The sequence below is a fragment of the Ictalurus punctatus genome, unplaced genomic scaffold, assembly GCF_001660625.3.
Source record: "Ictalurus punctatus breed USDA103 unplaced genomic scaffold, Coco_2.0 Super-Scaffold_100, whole genome shotgun sequence".
Taxonomy (NCBI): domain Eukaryota; kingdom Metazoa; phylum Chordata; class Actinopteri; order Siluriformes; family Ictaluridae; genus Ictalurus; species Ictalurus punctatus.
The window spans coordinates 1,778,238-1,790,829 of NW_026521086.1; the positions used below are offsets into that span (position 1 = coordinate 1,778,238).

At 38.0% G+C, this 12,592-nt stretch overlaps 1 long non-coding RNA gene across 2 annotated transcripts; it reads left to right on the forward strand.

The window, feature by feature from the left end:
* The first annotated feature begins 790 nt into the window (after positions 1-790).
* On the forward strand, positions 791-5,928 carry LOC128629688 (uncharacterized). Of its 2 annotated transcripts, XR_008394055.1 has the most exons (5): positions 791-879; positions 3,055-3,179; positions 3,374-3,539; positions 4,267-4,393; positions 4,760-5,928. It is a non-coding gene; the product is annotated as an uncharacterized LOC128629688 (long non-coding RNA). The 2 variants fall into 2 exon arrangements; XR_008394054.1 differs by having other exon boundaries at positions 4,267-5,928.
* Positions 5,929-12,592: the final 6,664 nt, after the last annotated feature.

Genomic DNA, 12,592 nt, shown 5'->3' on the forward strand with positions numbered 1-12,592 from the left:
TGCTTTATTCCAAAGTTCATAGAAACCTCTTTACGGCTAACGCTGCAGAGATGGAGGTCGAGAGGACCATGAAGAGGTGGCTCCAGCTGGCATCAGATCAAGAGTGTGAGTGCAAGAGAAGTCTTTTGCAAAAGGAAGGTATGTAGTGTTTTAACTGTGGTGTTTTTGTGGTATTTGTTAAAATGTTCCTACTGTAGTTTATTTTTAATTGTTTATAAAAATTGTTTTTAAAAAAATCCTTGCTGTTTTTAAATGGTGGAATTTGTGTGTGTGTGTGCTTGGTAGCTGGGTGGGTACACAGTTGCGGTCGGAAGTTTACATACCCCTTGCTGAATCTACAAAATATTAATGCTCTTAACAAAATAAGATTGATCCTGTGCAATCGTTGGGAACTACATTGTGCGAAATGTCCGCGTCGCTTCAACAAAGGGTAAGGTGCACACACAGTTTTTCTTTTGCTTGTGTCCTTGATGTCGCTGAGCAGCTACCAGGAATCCTGAAGAAGGACGAGTGCATTGGAGCAGTCGTGCCGCATGCGGGGGCAAACATCAGGCTTCGGCAGACGGAGGTTCTGAAGAGGGACTTCGCCAGCCTGATCGAGACGGTACGAGGCAGATCACCCACCGCGAAGATCATCGTCTCTGGACCTCTTCCCTCATACAGATGTGGAGCTGAAAAGTTCAGTAGACTTCTAGCATTAAATGATTGGTTAGTTTCTTGGTGTAATTAACAGGAATCTGCTGTTTGTTAATAACTGGAATCTGTTCTGGGAGCGTCCTAGGATTGTTTCGTCCTGATGGCCTGCACTCCAGCAGCTTCGGAGCGGAACTGCTGTCAGACAACATCTCCAAGACACTACAAACCAAGTGACTGCCTACCGTAAGCACATCTTCCTACAATAATGTTCATCATAAGCAATGTTCAATTAATAGTTTAACACCTGTAGTACATACTATGGAGACTGTGTCTGTTCCCTGAGCTATACAAATACATAGACAATTTCAGAATGTTTGTTTTAGTAACCTAATTAACCTAAAATTAGATCATACTGAATGCATATCCAGCACCTTTAATCTGAAGCTAGGACTATTAAACATTAGATCTCTTGCGTCTAAGGCTCTTATTGTTAACGAAATCATTACTGATCAGGGATGTAATTTAATGTGTTTAACGGAGACTTGGATTAAACCAAACGAGTACCTAGCATTAAATGAAGCCAGTCCTCCTGGATACAGCTTATGTACATCAGCCTCGTTCAACTGGTAGAGGAGGAGGTGTTGGTCTCATCCATAGTCAAAATCTAGGCGTCACACAAAAACCTAGTCATAAATTTAATTCTTTTGAAATTCTTTATACCAGCATAACTTATGTAGCCACTAAAAATAAGTAAATTCCACTAATTATTATTTACCGACCCCCAGGGCCATATACTGAATTTCTTAGTGAATTTGCAAACTTTATCTCAAACCTGGTTGTTTCTGTAGATAAAGCATTAATCGTCTGTGATTTCAATATTCATTTTGATAACCTGGAAGACCCTCTGAGAATAGCGGTTGTGTCCATCTTAGATGCAGTAGGGATTAATCAGAACGTGATCGGACCTACTCATAATGGTGGTCACACTCTTGACCTCATACTAACATACGGATTAAATATAGAAAATATTGTAATTTTTCCACAGTCTGAAGTTGTCTCAGACCATTATCTTATCTCGTTCATAATACATATTGATCATAATATTTCCACCTCCGCTACCGTGTAAAACGTACTTTCACATCAGCTACTGCACCGAGCTTCATAAATAACCTCCCAGAGACATCAATTATATTTGGATCACCGTCTGATCCCACAGAACTCGATCAGGCGACTGAAAGCTTGGAGTCAACACTCCGCTACACGCTAGATAGAGTGGCTCCACTCAAATGAAAAATAATTAGAGAGAAAAAGCTAGCACCCTGGTATAACGATCAAACGCGAACCTTAAAACAGACAACTCGACAATTAGAACGTAAATGGCATCAAACCAAATTGGTGATATTCCAAACAGCATGGAAGGAGAGCCTACTGAAATATAGAAAATCTCTTAGCGAGGCTAGAAAAATCTATTTCTCTACCTTAATAGGAGATAAAAAAACAATTCTAGATTTCTATTCAACACAGTAGTAAAATTTACTAGGAATAAAATCACTACAGAGAGAAACACTCAATCATTACATAGCAGTGAAGATTTCATCAAATTTTGTATCAATCATTGGTAAAGTTGAAAATATTAGATGTGAAATTCAGGCTATTAAATTAAAACCAGACAGTATTATAACTCACCCTGTAGATGATAATATAGCAATATCGGATCAATGTTTAGAATGTTTTACTCCCCTTAGAGAGACCAAACTAGCTTCATTAATCTCTTCAGCAAATTCATCAACTTGCTTACTAGATCCTGTGCCTACATGTTATCTTAAAAAGATTTGTCCAGGAGTAATTGAACCACTTTTAAATATAATCAACTCTTCCCTTAGCACTGGCTATGTACCTAAATCACTTAAACTAGCAGTTATTAAAACCCTGATTAAAAAACCTGACTGACCCGTCTCAACTGTCCAGCTATAGACCAATATCACATCTCCCCTTCATCTCCAAGGTCTTAGAAAAGGTTGTACACAGCAAAGTTATGCTCGTACTTACACTAGGAACAACATTCATGAAATGTATCAGTCAGGATTTAGACCTCATCATAGCACAGAGAGAGCGTTAGTTAAAGTAGTAAATGACCTTCTACTGACCTCTGATCAGGGTTGTGTCTCGTTGCTTGTGTTACTTGACCTTAGTGCAGCTTTTGATACTATAGATCACACTATTCTCCTTGATAGATTAGAAAATGTTGGCATTAAGGGAACAGTCCTCTCCTGCCTCAGGTCTTATTAGACCGATCGTTATCAGTTCAGTTCGTAGATGTAAATGGAGACTTCTCCACGCATACCGAGGTTAAATTTGGTGTTCCACAAGGTTCTGTTTGAGGCCCACTGCTTTTTACTTTGTATATGCTACCTCTAGGTCAAATTATTCGTAAACATGGAATGAACTTCCACTGTTATGCTGATGATACAGAGCTGTATGTTTGCAACTGAACAATAACAATAAACAACAACTGAAGAATAGCGAAAAACTCCAACTGTTTTGTAAGTCAAACTTTTTAATGTTCACCTGGAATTTGACTCAATAATAATAAATCTCAGAATAATAAATCTATATGTTTACATGAACTGAAGTTTTTGATCATAATATCAAAATTGTCATCACAATCCTAAATGATGGAATTGTATCTTATGTTGGACCATGTATGCCAGAGATTTTTTATTTGAATTTCTTGTAGCGTGCTTACTTGAAGACGATGAGGCGGAGCAGCATCGGAGAGACAGTTCGCTCCATTCTCCAAAGAATCGGGGAGAACAGTCTGTGGTGTATGTTTTCGTTGAAAGCGCCAAAAGGTGGGAAGCTGGCTTTGACTGATCAGGATGAAGTGTATGGCCTTGTACACTGTGAGTATGAAGGATAAAAAATGTATACCGTAATTTTCGGACTATTGAGCGCACCTGAATATAAGCCGCACCCACTAACTTTAAAAAGAAAAAAAATTTTGTACATATATAGGCCGCACTTGTCTATAAGCCGCAGGTGTCCACGTTGTAACGCGAGATATTTACACAGAAAGATGTTACACAAATAGATTTTTTAAACTTTTAATTAAATACGTACCTTAAATGCTTTTTTCCTGAACAGTGCGTGCCAAGCTTACGTGCAGCAGCTCTATTTCCTTCTTCAACAGCCAGATCGATCGCCTTTAACTTGAAAGCTGCATCAAATGCATTTCTTCGTGTGTTTTCCATGATGAGGGTGTGTGCATGAAGCGCAAATGACTGATCTGAAGAATTTAGTGTGAGTGTGTTTGATTTAATTCGAACAGTTTCATTGGTCCACTGTGACCTGTTCGGTAATTTCATTGGTCCGATGTGACAAGGCTAAATATTTTGGCGGCATGAAGCTCGTTAGCCCATAAAAATCCATAAATTAGCCGCATCATTGTTTAAGCCGCAGTGTTCAAAGCGTGTGAAAAAGGTAGCGGTTTATAGTCTGGAAATTACGGTACATGACGGTATATGCCTCCTTTGCAAACTCTTGAGAAGAAAGTCTTGCCTTCAGAAAACGGACATTTTCTCTGTTATTGCATTCCAAGGCTGAATGTTTTTGTTGATATTTATGTTACAGATATTGCCGAACAAGCACATGGACGTGAATATACTGTTGCCGGTTGCAGAGAGGCCATCGGCAGCTACCTAAAAAATGCCCCAGGCAGGAAAAGTGTCAAGAAACACATTATGTGTTTATGATGAAGGTTAGAATTTAAATCTACAACTTCTGTGGTTCTTTTTCTTTTCTCATTCATACAAATGTGCCATTGTGTAACACTGTTGACTGACTCATTAGTTTTTATATCCCTTTGAAAAGCAAAAACCTTTCCACTATGCATATAACTGAAAGTGCATACATGCTCCAAACCTTTTGTGAATACTGATGATTGATTTGGAGGTTTCAAATTTTGAGTGAATTGTGGTTCACTTTCTTGCGATCAGGAATGTGTAGCTAATGTCTGTAGTTTACTGATTCCGAAATTGTTGGTTCAGACTGCATCATATAGTACTAGTATATAACAATGAAATGAAATGCCATATATTCAGATATATCCACTGTCTGTTCACAGCAGAGCTACATGGGATCTCTAGTGCGTCCTGCAAGAATTGGGCCTGAGTCCAGTTCAGATTCAATTTTGTAATTCCTCTCCCTCGCGTGACAGCCTCCAAACAGTACAATTCTAATGAGCTTGAATATACGGAGAATTCCATTGGGTTTGATGTCTGACTAATAATTTTTTTCTTTGATTAGCAATACATAGGAACTATATCTGGCTATTTTGTGTGTTACAATATTGAATGTCATTTTTCAGCTTTTAACTTCGTCTGCATTTACTAAAATTCATGCATGTTTATTAAAAATATTCATGGAGTTTGTTAAACTATATAATTGTTGTCTGTCATTCATAAGATTCGTCATGTGAATTCCATAGACCAGAATCTAACATCCACATTATTGAAGCTTGTTTAATTACGGGTTTGTTAAAGCATGCGGTATGTTATATGCTTTAATTGTATCTTGCCACATAATGTTGGAAAATGAGTACTTGTGTACTTTTCAAGAAATTAGATACAAAAAGGATTACACATATCTGATTAGAAAAAATAGCATCATAATGTGTGTAACTTTGTGTATAAATATTGTGTAGTGTATTTACACCACATTATGAGGTGTATATACAGGCAATTACAAAATACTATGTGCATGTTGTTGAGTCTTTCTGGAATTCTATATCCCTGTTTTATAAAGCACTGAATGGTTTGGGTCCAATATATATTTCTGATCTACTGGTACATTATGAACCATCCAGACCTCTGAGGTCATCTGGAACAGGTCTGCTTTCTGTTCTCAGAGTCAAAACTAAATGTGGAGAAGCAGCATTTAGTTTTTATTCTCCACATATCTGGAACAAACTCCCAGAAAACTGCAGATCTGCCAAAACTGTCAGTTCTTTTAAATCAAGACTGAAGAATTTTCTTTTTGCTGCTGCTTTTAAATCAATCATCAAGGTATTTTAATTAATATCTTATGCTGCACTGTAACCTTTTTAATCTGTTTTAACCTGTTTTTTATTTGTTTGTTTTTATTACTTTTTTTTAATTTATTTTATATAATGTGTATGAACTCTTTTTAATGTCTTCTTTTTAAATGTTGCTTTGTGTTGCTTTTATGTAAAGCACTTTGAATTACCCTGTTGCTGAAAATGTGCTATACAAATAAATTTGCCTTGCCTTTGTGGATCTTCTCCAGTGAAATAGATGAGGCCACCTACGGAATGCATTAATTTACATAGGAGCAGCGATGAGAATAGAAATGTATTTCTAATATTAGTTGAAATTTCAAAGATTAAGGTAATGTATCATACATTATTACATTACAACGATAATTATCCTGAACGGGTTAAAAAAGAAGACAGAGATTAATAGTAATATCATGTCAGATTTCTTACCCAGAATACCGCTTCTGGGGAAATTGCCGTTCCCGAGGGTGGACACACGAGGGCAGTCAAGCTCCATCCAGCACAAGACACAACGCCGCCTGGAACAGAAGGCAGATTTGGGCTACTGTACACAGACACAGCTCATCGGCGTTATTACTGTGCATTGTCTAGTTTTCACATAAGGACAATACACGGCTCTTCTGCACTGTTCATCATCTAAAAAACAAACATTATGTAATATACATAGCAGTATATTTATCATAATAAAGTTCACTCATTAATAACGAATAATAAACATTTCTATAACCCCCCCCCCCCCCATGTTGAGATATATATATATATATATATATATATGAAAGGAAATTCTCTTATATCATGTACTCTCTTATATTATGAACTGCTATCAAATACCTATGATGAATAATTTAATTACCTCTTTGAATAAACTGATCACTTGCCATCTTTATTATAGTAGACTTATTTTGTAGTATGACCTGTGTGATGCTGTGTGTTTTGTCTAAATCTGTCTGGCCCCTGCACCAGTAGAAACTGTCCACGCACTGCTTCTTATCAATGTGTATAAATACTCTTGGTTTGCATGAATAAACTCGGACGTCTCCGTGAGCATGCATGTGTCCGTGTGTGTTCACTTAGGCTCCCCAGATCTCAAACGCTCTGAGAAAAACCACACCTTCTAGCTCATAGCAGCACAGAACTAAAAGTTAATAGAAGTAAATAATTGTAGAACAGGCTGAAAGGGCTGACGGAGATCTGAAGACATAAATATGAGATTCCATGAGATACTTGGAAATCTAACTATATATATATATATATATATATATATATAATGTCCCCTTCTCTCTGTACCACGTTCTAAATATTCAAACTGCCCAAGAAAGAAAATTTGCTGTTTTCTGAGACGGTGAAGTGGCTCTTAAAAGAGCCTTTGTGTATATTAGACGAAGTTGTGGTTTACACGCGTTCTCCGCGAATACGCCGGGCCAGCTGAATATCCTTGGGCATGATGGTCACTCTCTTGGCCTGCGTTCTCTAGTTTTGACATATCAAAAACAGTACACGGAGCTTCTGAACTGTTTACCAGCATTATTATTATTATTATTATTATTATTATTATTATTATTATTATTATTATTATTACATTTTTAAAGAACATACCCTCGATTCTTGACATGGAAATGTTGTTTGTAAGTTTACATTGAAATAATATATCCAGATATCTGTACAGCTGCTTTGTGACAATGTCCATTATTAAAACACGCTACATAAACTAACAAAATGCAAAGGTTAGATACAGCAATGATTTAATACAACTCCGTTCAAATGCATACAGAGGCCTGCTCAGACACCACAGCGTTTAAAAACTCGACATTCGCGGCGTCATAAACGGGGGAAATGGTCACGCATACCACCAGGACATGTCTAGCACTCTGAACGCTGCTCCGATTTCACTATATATGTGCGCGCGCTGGCCAGACAGACGGAAAGAGACACGGTATACAGACAGCACACCAACACATTTAAAGCATATTCACACATGATGATGATGATGATGATGATAAATAGTTTGATATTTCTGTAAAGTTGCTTTGAGACAATGTCTATTGTAAAAGCGCTATACAAATAAATAAAAATTGAATTGATAAATATACTGCTATGTATATTTTATAATGTTAAAGTACACAAATTGATTTGTAATATGAAAATATTAATGTATTTCTAATGTTATTAGAAATTTCATTCTCATCACTGCTTCATGTGTTCCCTACGTGGCCTCATCTACTTCACTCGAGAATATCCACAAATAGGGAAGAACATTACAAAGATAGGTAAAGTATACAATAATTATTTGGAGGGCCCACGGGGTTCCTCAGGGTTGGCTGCTGCAGTGCCCGATGGCTTCATGTAGGCCATCTTGGCCTCATTTTCCACCACATCAGCCATACATTCCTGTTCCAAGTTCAGGAGATGATCTATGGCTTCATCAACCATCTCTGGACGGCCAGTTACAGTAACCAAATTGGGATCTGCAGCTCCACTCTGAGGAAACCGAAGATCAACTTTAAATTCATCCATGATTTTGTGGATACCCTTGGTACAAGCACCAATAATGCAAGCATGAACTCTGCTGTCCAAGGTAATGTCCTCAGATATACTTTCCTCCAGTTCATCAACAATGCCTTGGATAGCATCACATGCTGCTATAGCATTCTGCTCATAGCCGGTGATGCTGATCTGGTCCTGGTTCTCGTCATATTTCTCAGGGAACTGGATGTTGACATCATGGTCAGTATGGATCTGGGTGATTATGGCACCCTTGCGAGCAATGATCTTGGGATGATATTTGGGATCCACAGTGATAGGAGCTTCAAGTTGACCAAGAGCCCGATCCTCCTGTTCAGCCTGCAGCTCTTTGATGCGCTCAAGAAGCCCTTCTTTAGCATGGTCCAGGTGAGTGGCAAGGCCTGTAACGGAAATTATGTCGGACTGGAGCTCAGGAGCAGGCACTTGAATATTGACCTCAAATTCATCCATCATTTTGCAAATGCCACTTCCTTTCTGCCCAGTGATGTAGCGATGAAGCTCAAAAGGCACTTCTCCTTCAATGCTCACATGTACCAGAACCTTCAGGGCTTCCACTGCAGCCTCACGTCTCCATGTAATATTTCTTGGCTAACTACCACAAACTTGGAACAGAATACCCCTTCAGGGAAACTGCCGTTCCTGAGTTTGGACACACGAGGGCAGTCAAGCTCCATCCAGCACAATGCCGCCTGAAACAGATGGTAGGTTTGGGCTATTTTACACTGACGCAGCTCATCAGCGTTATTACTGTGCATTGTCTAGTTTTCACGTATCAAGGACAATACACGGAGCTTCTGAACTGTTTCACAGCATCATCATTATGATTTCATTTTTAAAGAACGCACCCTCTTCTCTAGACATGGAAATGTTGGGGTTTTTTAAGTTTACATTGTCACACAGCAGCTGTACACATATCTGGATATATTATTTCAGTGTCCATTCTTAAACACGACAGATGAACAAACAAAGAAACTAACCACATGAAAAGGTTAGAAAGACCAATGATTAAATACTACTCCGTTCAAATGAATACAGAGGCCAGCTCAGATAACACAACGTTTAAAAACCTCGACATTCGCGGCGTCATAAAGGGAACAACCGTCAAGCATACCATCAGGAAACTTATAGAACTCTGAATGTGACGTCATAACGGATCTTATGGCTCGCTGCTCCGATTTGACTATATATGTCTGTGCGCGCGCGCCGGGAGACTGACCTAGACACGGTATAAGGACAGCACACAAACACATTTAAAACATATTAACACATTAACATTATATCATGTACATAGCAGTATAGTTATCATAATAAAGTACACGAATTTACTGCTAATAGTAAGATTATTAATGTCTTTCTAATCTTATTAGTCATTTCATTCTCATCACTGCTCCTGCATAACTTCATGTGTTCCCTCGGTGGCCTCGTCTATTTCACTCGAGAATATCCACAAATAGGGAAGAACATTACAGAGATAAAGGCTTAAAATTGCTTGAATGATAAAAAGTCAATAAATACGAAATCACTAGATAACTTTAAAGGGTTTATTTTCTACAGAACATGAATACAATCCTTTCACTCAAAATAGGACTCCCCGCTGCAGACCCTCCTCCAACGTTTTCAAAAAAGCTCCTAGCGTCATATCTAGCGACTTTTTAGACAAACCTTAGCTACTTTCCGTAGAAGAGAATGGCCAGTACTGCCCGGTGAGTGTGAGGTCCTGCTTTCCCCCCGGAGACACGCCTCTCTCTGCGGCTACTCTGTTCAGTGAGGGGCAGAGAGGAGCAGCACATTCATTCACTTCTAACTTTCTCTCTGAGAGATTATTTTCCATGGAAATATAGCACGAAATCACAGTGCACTCGTTGTCTTTAACTTATGTGTGTGGTGGTTTAGTCAGATGACGTCACGGTTATAAAATCAGGATTTTAACAGTGCAGATCAGCAGCTTGGAAAAGGTTTGAAAGTGACTGCTGGTGAACATGTAGTCTCTTATTGGGCCGTGGTTCAGTCACTATTTCATACTCGTCCTGTTGTCTGACAACAGAAACAGAAAAAATACGTAAATGAAAACAGCTTTATTGGGAATTTGGCTGTAAAGGGCTGACTTTAGGCAGAATGAAAATACGATGTAATGATGTAATGAATATGCTAATTAGTGCATGACATCATCTAGAAACGTGTGGACACAGTGCTCCTGTCACTCACTTGGAGTATTTTAACATTATAGTGAAGATAAATCAGTGCCTGGGAAATACAAATTTAGTCCATCACGGCTGGGAAAAGGAGCTATATTAAAATTGGCTGTGTTTTTATTATTATTATTAATACTAATAATATTTTTTGGAATTTAAAAAAGAAGAAATAAAGAATACGTTTGAATGACATCTCTTGTATAGTCCGTGAAAACAAAAGCATACACAGTATTTGAAAAGTGCTTGAAAGTCCTGGAATTTCATTATGAAGCATTTGTACAGACCCTGTTATATGTACTATGTGATTGATGTATTAAACATGCCTCTTGATTTCTGGGTTTAGCATAGTTATACCTCGGTTTGAGTTTAAAACAATAGCTAGATTTACTGGTAGAATATTGCTAGTTAAGTTTCTCTCACAAATATTATTGAGTAGATAAAGTATATTCAGTAGCTTTTCTGGGATAGTGAGAATTTAGGTTAATATAGTAGAAAACAAAACACTCCGATTATCCTGGTTGTAAGAACTGCTCATTCATCTGTACACCTTTACAGTTTTCACTGCAGATATATCATCAGCTTTATTGAACAAGACTCAGAATCCTTGTCACCTCCCAGCCAATCAGTCATCAGTCATGATGAATTTTTGTATGGTTGGAAGCATGTTTAAAACACAGAAAGTGCTGAGATCATGTAAGAATGAGGTTTTACTCACTGGCATAAATGTGTTCACTTTAAACTTTGTTCCTTCCCTTAAACACTTACCTGATTGAGAATTTCCAATGTTTGTAGAATGATGATTCTCAGTACAGCACATTACCAAATATTGATGGGATTTTAATTTATTTATTTATTTGTGACAATTATGGGATTTTCTAATTTATATAATATGTGAACATTTTTTTTTTTTACATGATTTTACACCTTATCTTATTTGGCTCATCAAGGTTCAGAGCATTCCATTCTCTTAAATCAACATTTCCCATTGTTAGTATCAGAATCTTATTTAACATGCAACATATTCAATAATCTGTAACTAAGACTCAATAAAGAAATTCTCATTACACAGTGTCCAGAATGTCTCTGAAACACTTCAGCCTATGATTGGCCATGGATTCCTGGGAGGACACTCTGAGGATTTCTTCTTATCACTTCACTGTAAAAAAAACCAAAAAAAACAACAAAAAAAAAACCAACCAACCCCAAACCATTAAATGCTGGCTTCATCTTCTTTTAATTTGATTGTCAGTGCTCAACTCAAACCAACAGCAGTATTATTAATAATATCAGGAATGATTGTGTCTAAAATCAACCACTGATTATATCCCACTTGTTTGTTTCTAGATTGTATGATTTATTTAGCCAAATCTAAACTCACCTCTCCATTTGTGTAACTGGATACTCAGGATAATGAAATTTCACTCTGGTTTCCATCCACCACCACCCCCCTTCCATTTTCTACATCTCCTATCATACAGGAACCTTGAGCCTATCCCAGAGATCATAGGGCACAGGACAGGGTACACCCTGGACAGGGTACCAGTCCATCGCAAGGCACACTCGCATGCACATTCACACACCCATTCATACACTACAGACACTTTGGACATGCCAATCAGCCTACCATGCATGTCCTTGGACAGGGGTCATGCAGCAGGCCAACAACCCTAAGCACAAAAAGCATATAAGGGTCCACCGAAGTATGGTTAAAAGAGAATAAAATTCAAGTTTCAGAATTTGCCAAGTCAATGTCCTGACCTTAATCCAATAGAAATGTTGTGGAAGGACCTCAAACAAGCAGGTCATGTCAGGAAAATCACCAGCATTCCAGAGTTGAAGCTGTTCTGTACTGAGAAACGAGCTAAAATTCTTACAAGCCGATGTGCAGGACTGATCAACAGTAAAAACAGGGAAAATGTTTAGTTTCGGTTATTTCTGACCAAGGGGTTCACACCATATGCTGAAAGCAAAGGTTCACATAGGATCACATAATAGAAAGAAAACATTCTACACACCGTTATACCACCAGCAGCAGTCTGGACTGTCGCCACAAGGCAGGTTCATGCTGCTGGTGCCAATGTCTGACCCTATCATCTACATGTCACAACAGAAATCAAGATTCATCAAATCAGGCAATGTTTTTCCATGCTTCAACTGTCCAGTTCCA